This window comes from Tachysurus vachellii, chromosome 9 (genome assembly GCF_030014155.1).
Source record: "Tachysurus vachellii isolate PV-2020 chromosome 9, HZAU_Pvac_v1, whole genome shotgun sequence".
NCBI lineage: Eukaryota > Metazoa > Chordata > Actinopteri > Siluriformes > Bagridae > Tachysurus > Tachysurus vachellii.
In genome coordinates this window covers 146,765-160,067 of record NC_083468.1, presented here as the reverse complement: position 1 = coordinate 160,067, position 13,303 = coordinate 146,765, and the positions used below count along the sequence as shown (strand labels likewise).

Here is a 13,303-nt window from a genome sequence, read left to right as displayed (position 1 = left end):
CATCTACAGCTTCACCTGATACACTGACACGCTCTTCATCACCTGATACACTGACACACTCTTCATCACCTGATACACTGACACACTCTTCATCACCTGATACACTGACACGCTCTTCATCACCTGATACACTGACACACTCTTCATCACCTGATACACTGACACACTCTTCATCACCTGATACACTGACACGCTCTTCATCACCTGATACACTGACACGCTCTTCATCACCTGATACACTGACACACTCTTCATCATCTGATACACTGACACACTCTTCATCATCTGATACACTGACACACTCTTCATCATCTGATACACTGACACACTCTTCATCACCTGATACACTGACACACTCTTCATCACCTGATACACTGACACGCTCTTCATCACCTGATACACTGACACGCTCTTCATCACCTGATACACTGACACACTCTTCATCATCTGATACACTGACACACTCTTCATCATCTGATACACTGACACACTCTTCATCATCTGATACACTGACACACTCTTCATCACCTGATACACTGACACACTCTTCATCTGATACACTGACACACTCTTCATCACCTGATACACTGACACACTCTTCATCATCTGATACACTGACACACTCTTCATCACCTGATACACTGACACGCTCTTCATCACCTGATACACTGACACACTCTTCATCATCTGATACACTGACACACTCTTCATCACCTGATACACTGACACACTCTTCATCACCTGATACACTGACACACTCTTCATCACCTGATACACTGACACACTCTTCATCACCTGATACACTGACACGCTCTTCATCACTGACACGCTCTTCATCACCTGATACACTGACACACTCTTCATCACCTGATACACTGACACGCTCTTCATCACTGACACGCTCTTCATCACCTGATACACTGACACACTCTTCATCATCTGATACACTGACACACTCTTCATCATCTGATACACTGACACGCTCTTCATCACCTGATACACTGACACCTCTTCATCATCTGATACCCTGACAAGCTCTTCATCACCTTATTCACTGACACACTCTTCATCACCTGATACACTGACACACTCTTCATCACCTGATACACTGACACACTCTTCATCACCTGATACACTGACACACTCTTCATCACCTGATACACTGACACACTCTTCATCACCTGATACACTGACACACTCTTCATCACCTGATACACTGACACACTCTTCATCACCTGATACACTGACACACTCTTCATCACCTGATACACTGACACACTCTTCATCACCTGATACACTGACACGCTCTTCATCACTGACACACTCTTCATCATCTGATACACTGACACACTCTTCTTCATCATCTGATTCACTGACACGCTCTTCATCACCTGTACACTGACACTCTCACACTGACTACACACATCCTCTTCATCACCTGATACACTGACACACTCTTCATCACCTGATACACTGACACACTCTTCATCACCTGATACACTGACACACTCTTCATCACCTGATACACTGACACACTCTTCATACCTGATACACTGCAACACTCTTCATCGATCCTCATCTGATACACTGACACACTCTTCATCACCTGATACACTGACACACTCTTCATCACCTGATACACTGACACGCTCTTCATCACCTGATACACTGACACGCTCTTCATCACTGACACACTCTTCATCATCTGATACACTGACACACTCTTCATCATCTGATACACTGACACGCTCTTCATCACCTGATACACTGACACACTCTTCATCACCTGATACACTGACACACTCTTCATCACCTGATACACTGGCACACTCTTCATCACCTGATACACTGACACACTCTTCATCACCTGATACACTGACACACTCTTCATCACCTGATACACTGGCACACTCTTCATCACCTGATACACTGACACGCTCTTCATCACCTGATACACTGACACGCCCTTCATCACCTGATACACTCTTCATCATCTGATACACTGGCACACTCTTCATCACCTGATACACTGACACGCTCTTCATCACCTGATACACTGACACACTCTTCATCACCTGATACACTGACACACTCTTCATCACCTGATACACTGACACACTCTTCATCACCTGATACACTGACACGCCCTTCATCACCTGATACACTGACACACTCTTCATCACCTGATACACTGACACATCTTCATCACCTGATACACTGACACGCTCTTCATCACCCGATACACTGACACACTCTTCATCACCTGATACACTGACACACTCTTCATCACCTGATACACTGGCACACTCTTCATCACCTGATACACTGACACGCTCTTCATCACCTGATACACTGACACGCTCTTCATCACTGACACGCTCTTCATCACCTGATACACTGACACACTCTTCATCATCTGATACACTGACACACTCTTCATCATCTGATACACTGACACACTCTTCATCACCTGATACACTGACACGCTCTTCATCACCTGATACACTGACACACTCTTCATCACCTGATACACTGACACGCTCTTCATCACCTGATACACTGACACACTCTTCATCACCTGATACACTGACACACTCTTCATCACCTGATACACTGACACACTCTTCATCACCTGATACACTGACACACTCTTCATCACCTGATACACTGACACTCTCTTCATCACCTGATACACTGACACACTCTTCATCACCTGATACACTGACACACTCTTCATCATCTGATACACTGACACGCTCTTCATCACCTGATACACTGACACACTCTTCATCACCTGATACACTGACACGCTCTTCATCACCTGATACACTGACACACTCTTCATCACCTGATACACTGACACGCTCTTCATCACTGACACGCTCTTCATCACCTGATACACTGACACCCTCTTCCTCACTGACACCTGATACACTGACACACTCTTCATCACCTCACACACTGACACACTCTTCATCACCTGATACAATTTCAGTCACTTATACACTGACACACTCTTCATCACCTGATACACTGACACGCTCTTCATCACCTGATACACTGACACACTCTTCATCACCTGATACACTGACAGCTCATCTCCTGATCACTGACACCTGATACACTGACACACTCTTCATCATCTGATACACTGACACGCTCTTCATCACCTGATACACTGACACACTCTTCATCACCTGATACACTGACACACTCTTCATCACCTGATACACTGACACGCTCTTCATCACTGACACACTCTTCATCACCTGATACAACTGACACACACTTCATCACCTGATACACTGCACAATCTTTCATCACCTGATACACTGACATGCTCTTCATCACCTGATACACTGACACGCTCTTCATCACTGACACACTCTTCATCACCTGATACACTGACACACTCTTCATCATCTGATACACTGACACACTCTTCATCACCTGATACACTGACACACTCTTCATCACCTGATACACTGACACGCTCTTCATCACCTGATACACTGACACACTCTTCATCACCTGATACACTGACACGCTCTTCATCACCTGATACACTGACACACTCTTCATCACCTGATACACTGACACACTCTTCATCACCTGATACACTGACACACTCTTCATCACCTGATACACTGACACACTCTTCATCACCTGATACACTGACACGCTCTTCATCACTGACACGCTCTTCATCACCTGATACACTGACACACTCTTCATCATCTGATACACTGACACTCTTCATCATCTGATACACTGACACACTCTTCATCACCTGATACACTGACACGCTCTTCATCACCTGATACACTGACACACTCTTCATCACCTGATACACTGACACGCTCTTCATCACTGACACGCTCTTCATCACCTGATACACTGACACGCTCTTCATCACTGACACGCTCTTCATCACCTGATACACTGACACACTCTTCATCACCTGATACACTGACACACTCTTCATCATCTGATACACTGACACACTCTTCATCACCTGATACACTGACACACTCTTCATCACCTGATACACTGACACACTCTTCATCATCTGATACACTGACACGCTCTTCATCACCTGATACACTGACACAGTCTTCATCACCTGATACACTGACACGCTCTTCATCACCTGATACACTGACACACTCTTCATCACCTGATACACTGACACACTCTTCATCACCTGATACACTGACACGCTCTTCATCACCTGATACACTGACACACTCTTCATCACCTGATACACTGACACACTCTTCATCACCTGATACACTGACACACTCTTCATCACCTGATACACTGACACACTCTTCATCACCTGATACACTGACACACTCTTCATCATCTGATACACTGACATGCTCTTCATCACTGACACACTCTTCATCATCTGATACACTGACACACTCTTCATCACTGACACACTCTTCATCATCTGATACACTGACACACTCTTCATCACTGACACACTCTTCATCACCTGATACACTGACACACTCTTCATCACCTGATACACTAACACGCTCTTCATCACTGACACACTCTTCATCATCTGATACACTGACACTCTTCATCATCTGATACACTGACACGCTCTTCATCACCTGATACACTGACACAGTCTTCATCACCTGATACACTGACACAGTCTTCATCACCTGATACACTGACACGCTCTTCATCACCTGATACACTGACACACTCTTCATCACCTGATACACTGACACACTCTTCATCACCTGATACACTGACACGCTCTTCATCACCTGATACACTGACACACTCTTCATCACCTGATACACTGACACACTCTTCATCATCTGATACACTGACACACTCTTCATCACCTGATACACTGACACACTCTTCATCACCTGATACACTGACACACTCTTCATCACCTGATACACTGACACACTCTTCATCATCTGATACACTGACATGCTCTTCATCACTGACACACTCTTCATCATCTGATACACTGACACACTCTTCATCACTGACACACTCTTCATCATCTGATACACTGACACACTCTTCATCACTGACACACTCTTCATCACCTGATACACTGACACACTCTTCATCACCTGATACACTGACACGCTCTTCATCACTGACACACTCTTCATCATCTGATACACTGACACACTCTTCATCATCTGATACACTGACATGCTCTTCATCACCTGATACACTGACACGCTCTTCATCACTGACACACTCTTCATCACCTGATACACTGACACACTCTTCATCACCTGATACACTGACACACTCTTCATCACCTGATACACTGACACGCTCTTCATCACCTGATACACTGACACGCTCTTCATCACTGACACACTCTTCATCATCTGATACACTGACACACTCTTCATCATCTGATACACTGACACGCTCTTCATGACCTGATACACTGACACACTCTTCATCACCTGATACACTGACACACTCATCACCTGATACACTGGCACACTCTTCATCACCTGATACACTGACACGCTCTTCATCACCTGATACACTGACACACTCTTCATCACCTGATACACTGACACACTCTTCATCACCTGATACACTGACACACTCTTCATCACCTGATACACTGGCACACTCTTCATCACCTGATACACTGACACGCTCTTCATCACCTGATACACTGACACGCCCTTCATCACCTGATACACTGACACGCTCTTCATCACTGACACACTCTTCATCACCTGATACACTGACACACTCTTCATCACCTGATACACTGACACACTCTTCATCACCTGATACACTGACACGCTCTTCATCACCTGATACACTGACACGCTCTTCATCACCTGATACACTGACACGCTCTTCATCACCTGATACACTGACACGCTCTTCATCACCTGATACACTGACACACTCTTCATCACCTGATACACTGACACGCTCTTCATCACCTGATACACTGACACGCTCTTCATCACTGACACGCTCTTCATCACCTGATACACTGACACGCGCTTCATCACCTGATACACTGACAGACTCTTCATCACCTGATACACTGACACGCTCTTCATCACCTGATACACTGACACGCTCTTCATCACCTGATACACTGACACACTCTTCATCACCTGATACACTGACACGCTCTTCATCACTGACACGCTCTTCATCACCTGATACACTGACACGCTCTTCATCACCTGATACACTGACACACTCTTCATCATCTGATACACTGACACGCTCTTCATCACTGACACGCTCTTCATCACCTGATACACTGACACACTCGTCATCACCTGATACACTGACACACTCTTCATCACCTGATACACTGACACGCTCTTCATCACATGATACACTGACACACTCTTCACGTCTTCCACATGATTATTACTCAACAGAACCGCTGAGAAATGGGATGAAGCCGATCTGTCAGAGGTGACGAATATGAGAGAAGTTCTGATGCTATAAAAACTCCATCTGTAGCTTCCCTTCGTCTATTTTTAGCACAACTCTTCCTGCGTGACTCCACACGTGCACCAGACGCCGTGGTGGAACTCAACAGCTTGTGAAGACGTTTTTTGGCTGCTGCAGTCTGAGCAGATTCATTACGTTGATTTACAGATTTAAAGTAGGGGGTAAAGCAGCGTAATTTCTCGCCTTGTAATAGATCGGATGTTCCAGCTGAGATATTAATTACGATATACATCAGTACTATTACACAGATATTAATAGTTTGACTCTATTCACTGACAGCTAGTTCAAATTAATCCAAAAATAATGAAGTTTCAGTAAGAACAGAACAGATTCCATTAGCTAAAAAACACAGAATGTTGTGCACTTTTAGGCTCTAATACACCAAACACCTTGTGTTATATTTAATAGCTCGGCTTTAAGGCTACATCGAAGTTTAAAAGATCTGGGTGGTGTGAGTGCCCAGTGCTGAGGACAGAACCCATGTGATTGTACATTCTGCTCAGCTGTACATACTGCCATCTTAATCAGCTCTCAGTGTGCATTAGTCCGGCTGATATGACAGCTGCTTCACACCCCTCCGCTAAGTGGCTAGCTGTAGAGCACTATTCCTTCCCTGAAGTCAAGGGAGCATGTGGTGTAATTGCTGATGCTGTATCCCCGGCCACGTCGCTCTCTTTGTGGGTTACATAATCCATTAGCATAAATCAGAAGCGCAGACACCGACAGGTAATGCATGAATAATTAAAGGTCACCACATTAGCGGCTGTGTGCAGGCATGAGAGCGAGCCGACAAAGAAACACTCATAAAAAAGAGGAGAAGAAAGAACCTCTCCAGAATGAACAGAATTAATGTGTGTGTGTGTGTGTGTGTGTGTGTGTGAGAGAGAGAGAGAGAGAGAGAGAGAGAGAGAATTCCAACCAAAGTGTGTATGTCTATAGGTCTACATTGAAATGTTACAGTAGAAGCAGTAGTTCAGTGAGGTTGTGTGACAAGTGTAGATTTTTAGGGTGATGGAAAAACCAAAGACCGCAACAAGCCACAGAAATCCGCTAACACTCAAACCCACTAACACTCAGACTCGCTAACACTCAAACCCACTAACACTCAGACTCGCTAACACTCAAACCCACTAACACTCAAACCCACTAACACTCAAACCCGCTAACTCTCAGACAAACTAACACTCAGACCCGCTAACACTCAAACCCGCTAACACTCAAACCTTTTAACTCTCAGACCCACTAACACTCAGACCAACTAACACTCAAACCCACTAACACTCAGACCCGCTAACACTCAAACCCGCTAACACTCAAACCCACTAACACTCAAACCCGCTAACACTCAAACCCACTAACACTCAGACTCGCTAACACTCAGACCCGCTAACACTCAAACCCGCTAACTCTCAGACAAACTAACACTCAGACCTGCTAACACTCAAATCCGCTAACACTCAAACCTGCTAACACTCAAACCCGTTAACAATCAGACTCACTAACACTCAGACTCGCTAACACTCAGACCCGCTAACACTCAAACCCGCTAATACTCAGACAAACTAACACTCAAACCCGCTAACACTCAAACCCACTAACACTCAGACTCGCTAACACTCAGACCCGCTAACACTCAAACCCGCTAACTCTGAGACCCGCTAACACTCAAACCCGCTAATACTCAGACAAACTAACACTCAAACGCGCTAACACTCAGACCCGCTAACACTCAAACCCGCTAACTCTCAGACCCACTAACACTCAGACAAACTAACACTCAGACCAACTAACACTCAGACCCACTAACACTCTGGTAGATGATGTTTAGACCAGAGGAAGACAGACATTGATTTCTGTGACAGCAGCATGAGTTACTTCCTGCTATTATGTTCCATTTCCTGCAGTTACTTGTTTTTTTTGGGGTTTTTTTAACCACAAATGAAAATCCTATAAAGTGTAGTTTTACTCTCATTATCTGTGTATAGAGACATTATATCAGACCTGACAGAGCAGCTATACAAAACACAAAGGAGATGAAATGGTTTTCATAATTATTGGTGCAATGTTTCATTTCTGTTTAGCCAGTTAGCTTTAGATGCCACTGTATTTACAGCATTAGATAACATCAGTGACCTTCACTACATGCCCACAAGCAACAAGCTACACGTTACCTTCTAGTGTTAACATGGTGTTAAATTAGAACCAGTAAACATTAAAACATTCCACAACTGTTGAGGGATATGGAGAGAATATTCTGTCAATCTCCTCTCAAACCTCCTCTCAAACCTCTCAAACCTCTCAAACCTCCTCTCAAACCTCTCAAACCTCCTCTCAAACCTCCTCTCCTACCACATGGAAGAATACAACACTGAATACATAAATATGGAAACGTAAGTCAATAAAGGACAGAAGGACTCTCTCCTTTATGAGCTGGATGCTTGCCATTCTTAGCATCAGCTTGAGTTGGTGTTGGACTCCTCATCACTACAACATTTATCAGACTGTATATTTATAATCACACCCCCAGTGTCACCCAGATGAGGATGAGGTTCCCCTTTGAGTCTGGTTCCTCTCAAGGTTCCTTCCTTTACCATCTAAGGGAGTTTTTTCCTCCCCACAGTCACCTGAGTCACCTCAGACTTGTTCATTGGGGATAAATACATATACATTTAAATATATCTAATAATAATCTTTTATATTATATTAATCCTAATATTGGGGGTCACGGTGTCTTAGTAGTTAGCACGTTCGCCTCACACCTCCAGGGTCGGGGTTCGATTCCCGCCTCCACCTTGTGTGTGTGGAGTTTGCATGTTCTCCCCGTGCCTCGGGGGTTTCCTCCGGGTACTCCGGTTTCCTCCCCTGGTCCAAAGACATGCATGGTAGGTTGATTGGCATCTCTGGAAAATTGTCCGTAGTGTGTGATTGTGTGAGTGAATGAGAGTGTGTGTGTGTGCCCTGTGATGGGTTGGCACTCCGTCCAGGGTGTATCCTGCCTTGATGCCCGATGACGCCTGAGATAGGCACAGGCTCCCCGTGACCCGAGGTAGTTCGGATAAGCGGTAGAAGATGAATGTATGAATGAATAATCCTAATATTAACATTTTGTTTTATGTTTATGTTCTTTAAAGTTGGTTTAAAACAATTTCCATTGTTAAAAGCTCTATACAAATAAATTTGAATTTGAGTGCACATCACACCATGGTACGTCTCCAGCTTTATTATTTATTATAATCTTCCTGCACTGGACCAGGTTCCTGTCAGCTTTAGTTTTTTTGATGGATATCTACAATCAGGGAGAGTTGGAACATGGGCCACTCTGACATTCTCATCCTAGATGTTTCCTTCAAGTTAAGAAGGATCCTGCATTGAAACTCAGACCACGCTCACCCACACCCACTCTGACTCCACTCAAATACTTCTGCAGGAACTCTGACCACACCTGACCACACCTGTCCACACCTGACCACACCTGTCCATACCTGTCCAACGATGCAGAAGCTATAAACACAGGAACTCTGACCACACCCTGATGATGTGGTGGTGTCCCTAAACACCATGTCACATGTAATCATGGGGGATGTGGTAGACTAGCGGTTAAGGTTTGACCATTGCTCAGAAGGTTGTGAGTTTGAAACCCAACCCACCAACTTGCCACTGCTGAGCCCCTGTGCAAGGATCTTAATCCTCAACTGCTCCGGTGTATACAATAAAATAAAATGTAAGTTGTGGTGGTTGTGGAGTGATGTGGGTCTGTGCACTAGCAAGGATTTACTGCTATCAGGTTTCGTAGCACCTCAGTTACACTGAACCTGCTGACGTGTTCCAAGAGCTGAGTATCAACGTTTAAATCAAGTTATAATGACAGAACATTTACTGGGAATAACACAGCATCATCATGTCACTGTGGCATCTTTATCTCCACTGAATGATGGAAACATGCTTCGACATTTTATTACTAAAGGTGATGTGCTATTATTAGCCATTTCATCATGGCCTGGATTACTGAAAGCCTTCATAAACATTTCCCAGGATGAAGTCGAGTCAGAGCCGGGAATATGAGTCAGAGTCGGCTGGCGGGTTCTAATGGAGTGTCCAGCCGTCCTCAGGGGGACGATTGGGATTTGGAGAAAGTGCACTAACAGTACTCTCAGCCCAGGCCATCGCAGCTCCACTCCAGCATTAATTACACTGGAAGGGAATTTATTTTGACTGACAGTCCCTGGAGATGGAGACATGTGAGCAGGCTGAAGAAACAGGTCAGCACTCACAGCTACATCAGGTGAGGCGAAATAAGACTGGGAGAAAATCTGGGCTTTGCTGATTTTAAAAATTGAAACAGATTCCAGGAATGCAGTCAGTCACCTGAGCTCAGAGAACAGGATGAATAATCAATCACATGTTTCAGTCTTACAGTCAGACAAAACTCAGATGAATTACAGTGAAATTGGTAAGCTGTGTTTATGGCTTCTGACTGGCAAAGATAGAATGTAGAAGGAAATAAAATACATGACTCAGTCTCAGTGATAGCTTGTGATATTAGTTATGAGGTTAAGATATAAAATCCACCGATATCTCGCTAAAATAATAAAATAAATGATTAAAGTTATGCGATGCGTTAAGATGATGAAACTGTTGTACTTCCAGACAAATCAGCAGCTTTACTCAGGACAGTTTTAAAAATGTTTAAGTCTGTAATGTGTGACTGACTTCATACTGTAAAAAATAAACACAAACAAAACACTAAACTTAAAATACACACGTCATTAATCATTCTGTGTAAGATACCACAGCTTCTGATCAGATCTCAGCAGGTCTGGCAGAAATATCATTATGGATGACTTCTCATCAGTTAAAGCTCAATCCTAACAAAACTGAACTGCTGATCATCAGGTGACTCATCCCCAGGTCATGACCTTGCTATATCCTTACACAACGATCTGATCTCCCCTTCAGCCACAGCTCACAACCTTGGGGGAACCATGGACACTCAACTGTCCTTTTCCTCTCATGGTGCTAATGTGACTCGCTCATGTCGGTTTCTTCTCTACAACATTAGAGGAATTCGACCATTTTTGTCCTCACAGGCTGCTCAGGTACTTGTTCAGTCTCTTGTCATTTCTAGACTGGATTACTGTAACACACTGCTGGCAGGTCTACATATGAACACAATCCGTCCTTTGCAAATGATCCAAAATGCAGCTGCACAGCTTGTGTTCAACCTGCCAAAGTTCTCCACACCACCACACTGCTGCGATCCCTCCACTGGCTTCCGGTAGCTGAACACATCAGATTCAAAACACTGATGCTGGCCTACAAAGCCAAAAATGGACCATCTCCCTCTTACCTCAAAGCCCTCATCACTCCTCACACTGCACCTCACACCCTCAGATCTACAGCACTGCTCCACTGGTCCCACCATCTCTCAGGGTAAGAGGTAAGTTTACTACAAGACTCTTCTGTTCTGGCACCAAGGTGGTGGAATGAACTTCCCCTAGAGGTCCGGACAGCTGAGTCACTGGTTATTTTCAAATGACGAAAAAAAAAAACATTTTTAAACTCATGCTATCTTAAGTATGTAATCTAGTGAACCAGCATTAATGTAGTCAATGATAGAGACTTAATCACTTAGGTATGTCACTCTGGATAAGAGAGTCTGCCAAATGCTGTAAATGTAAATGTAATGTGTACTGTGATTGGAAGACGTGTGTTTTTGATCATAGAGTGAGGTCTAGGGGGCGTGTCCCTGTGTGTAATCACCTGACACGACTGTCACTGATTGGCTGCAGGAATCTACAGTCTGAATAAGAGAGAAATCAGCCTCAGCCTCGTTTCTGGCTCCTTCACACTGTTGTGTTTTATTACGACCTGTTGGTGGTGCTGTTGAGCTCACATCTACACTGTAACTTAAAATAAACAGTGATTCACTGTAAAAGATTTAACAGGAAATAAACTGATGTGGAGCCAAAAATAAACCTCATACTGGTGTGTGTGTGATACAAGGATCAGCTGTGAACACGTTTATACCACAGGCTCCTGTTATGACTTTACTTTAGTCTCAACTTACATATATATATATATATATTAAATACATTAATATTAATTAGGGGGTCACGGTGTCTTAGTGGTTAGCACGTTCTCCTCACACCTCCAGTGTTGGGGGTTCGATTCCCACCTCCACCTTGTGTGTGTGGAGTTTGCATGTTCTCCCCGTGCCTCGGGGGTTTCCTCCGGGTACTCCGGTTTCCTCCCCGGTCCAAAGACATGCATGGTAGGTTGATTGGCATCTCTGGAAAATTGTTCGTAGTGTGTGATTGTGTGAGTGAATGAGAGTGTGTGTGTGTGCCCTGTGATGGGTTGGCACTCCGTCCAGGGTGTATCCTGTCTTGATGCCCGATGACGCCTGAGATAGGCACAGGCTCCCCGTGACCCGAGGTAGTTCGGATAAGCGGTAGAAGATGAATGAGTGAGTGAGTGAATGATATTAAATAAAGATTATGTTCTCCTGAGAACAGAGTGAAACACACACTGGAGAAAAATATACACCACGTTTATTTCAGCGTTCACCATGACATCAGATTTTTCTCTTTGCCTAAGGATGCGTTTGGGCACTACAAGGAAAACCCCGCCCTCTGGCCTACCCTGACCACACCCACTCAGACCTCAGCAGCTTGCATGTGCATCAGAAACTGACAAAAACACAACATAGAAAAAACCCTAAAACACACACAGACACGCAAACACGCGTGCCCACACACACACACACATGCCCACACACAGATATGCACACACACACACGCACACACAC

At 44.4% G+C, this 13,303-nt stretch overlaps 1 protein-coding gene across 4 annotated transcripts in view; it reads right to left on the bottom strand.

Moving 5' to 3' along the window:
• Positions 1-13,029: 13,029 nt before the first annotated feature.
• The window catches only part of cntn5 (contactin 5), a 111,086-nt gene continuing 110,812 nt past the window's right edge, over positions 13,030-13,303 (bottom strand). For all 4 annotated transcript variants that reach the window (XM_060878763.1, XM_060878766.1, XM_060878767.1 and 1 more), the window contains exon 24: positions 13,030-13,303. This exon is cut by the window's right edge and continues 904 nt beyond it. The gene's annotated coding sequence lies outside the window, so the exon portion shown is untranslated.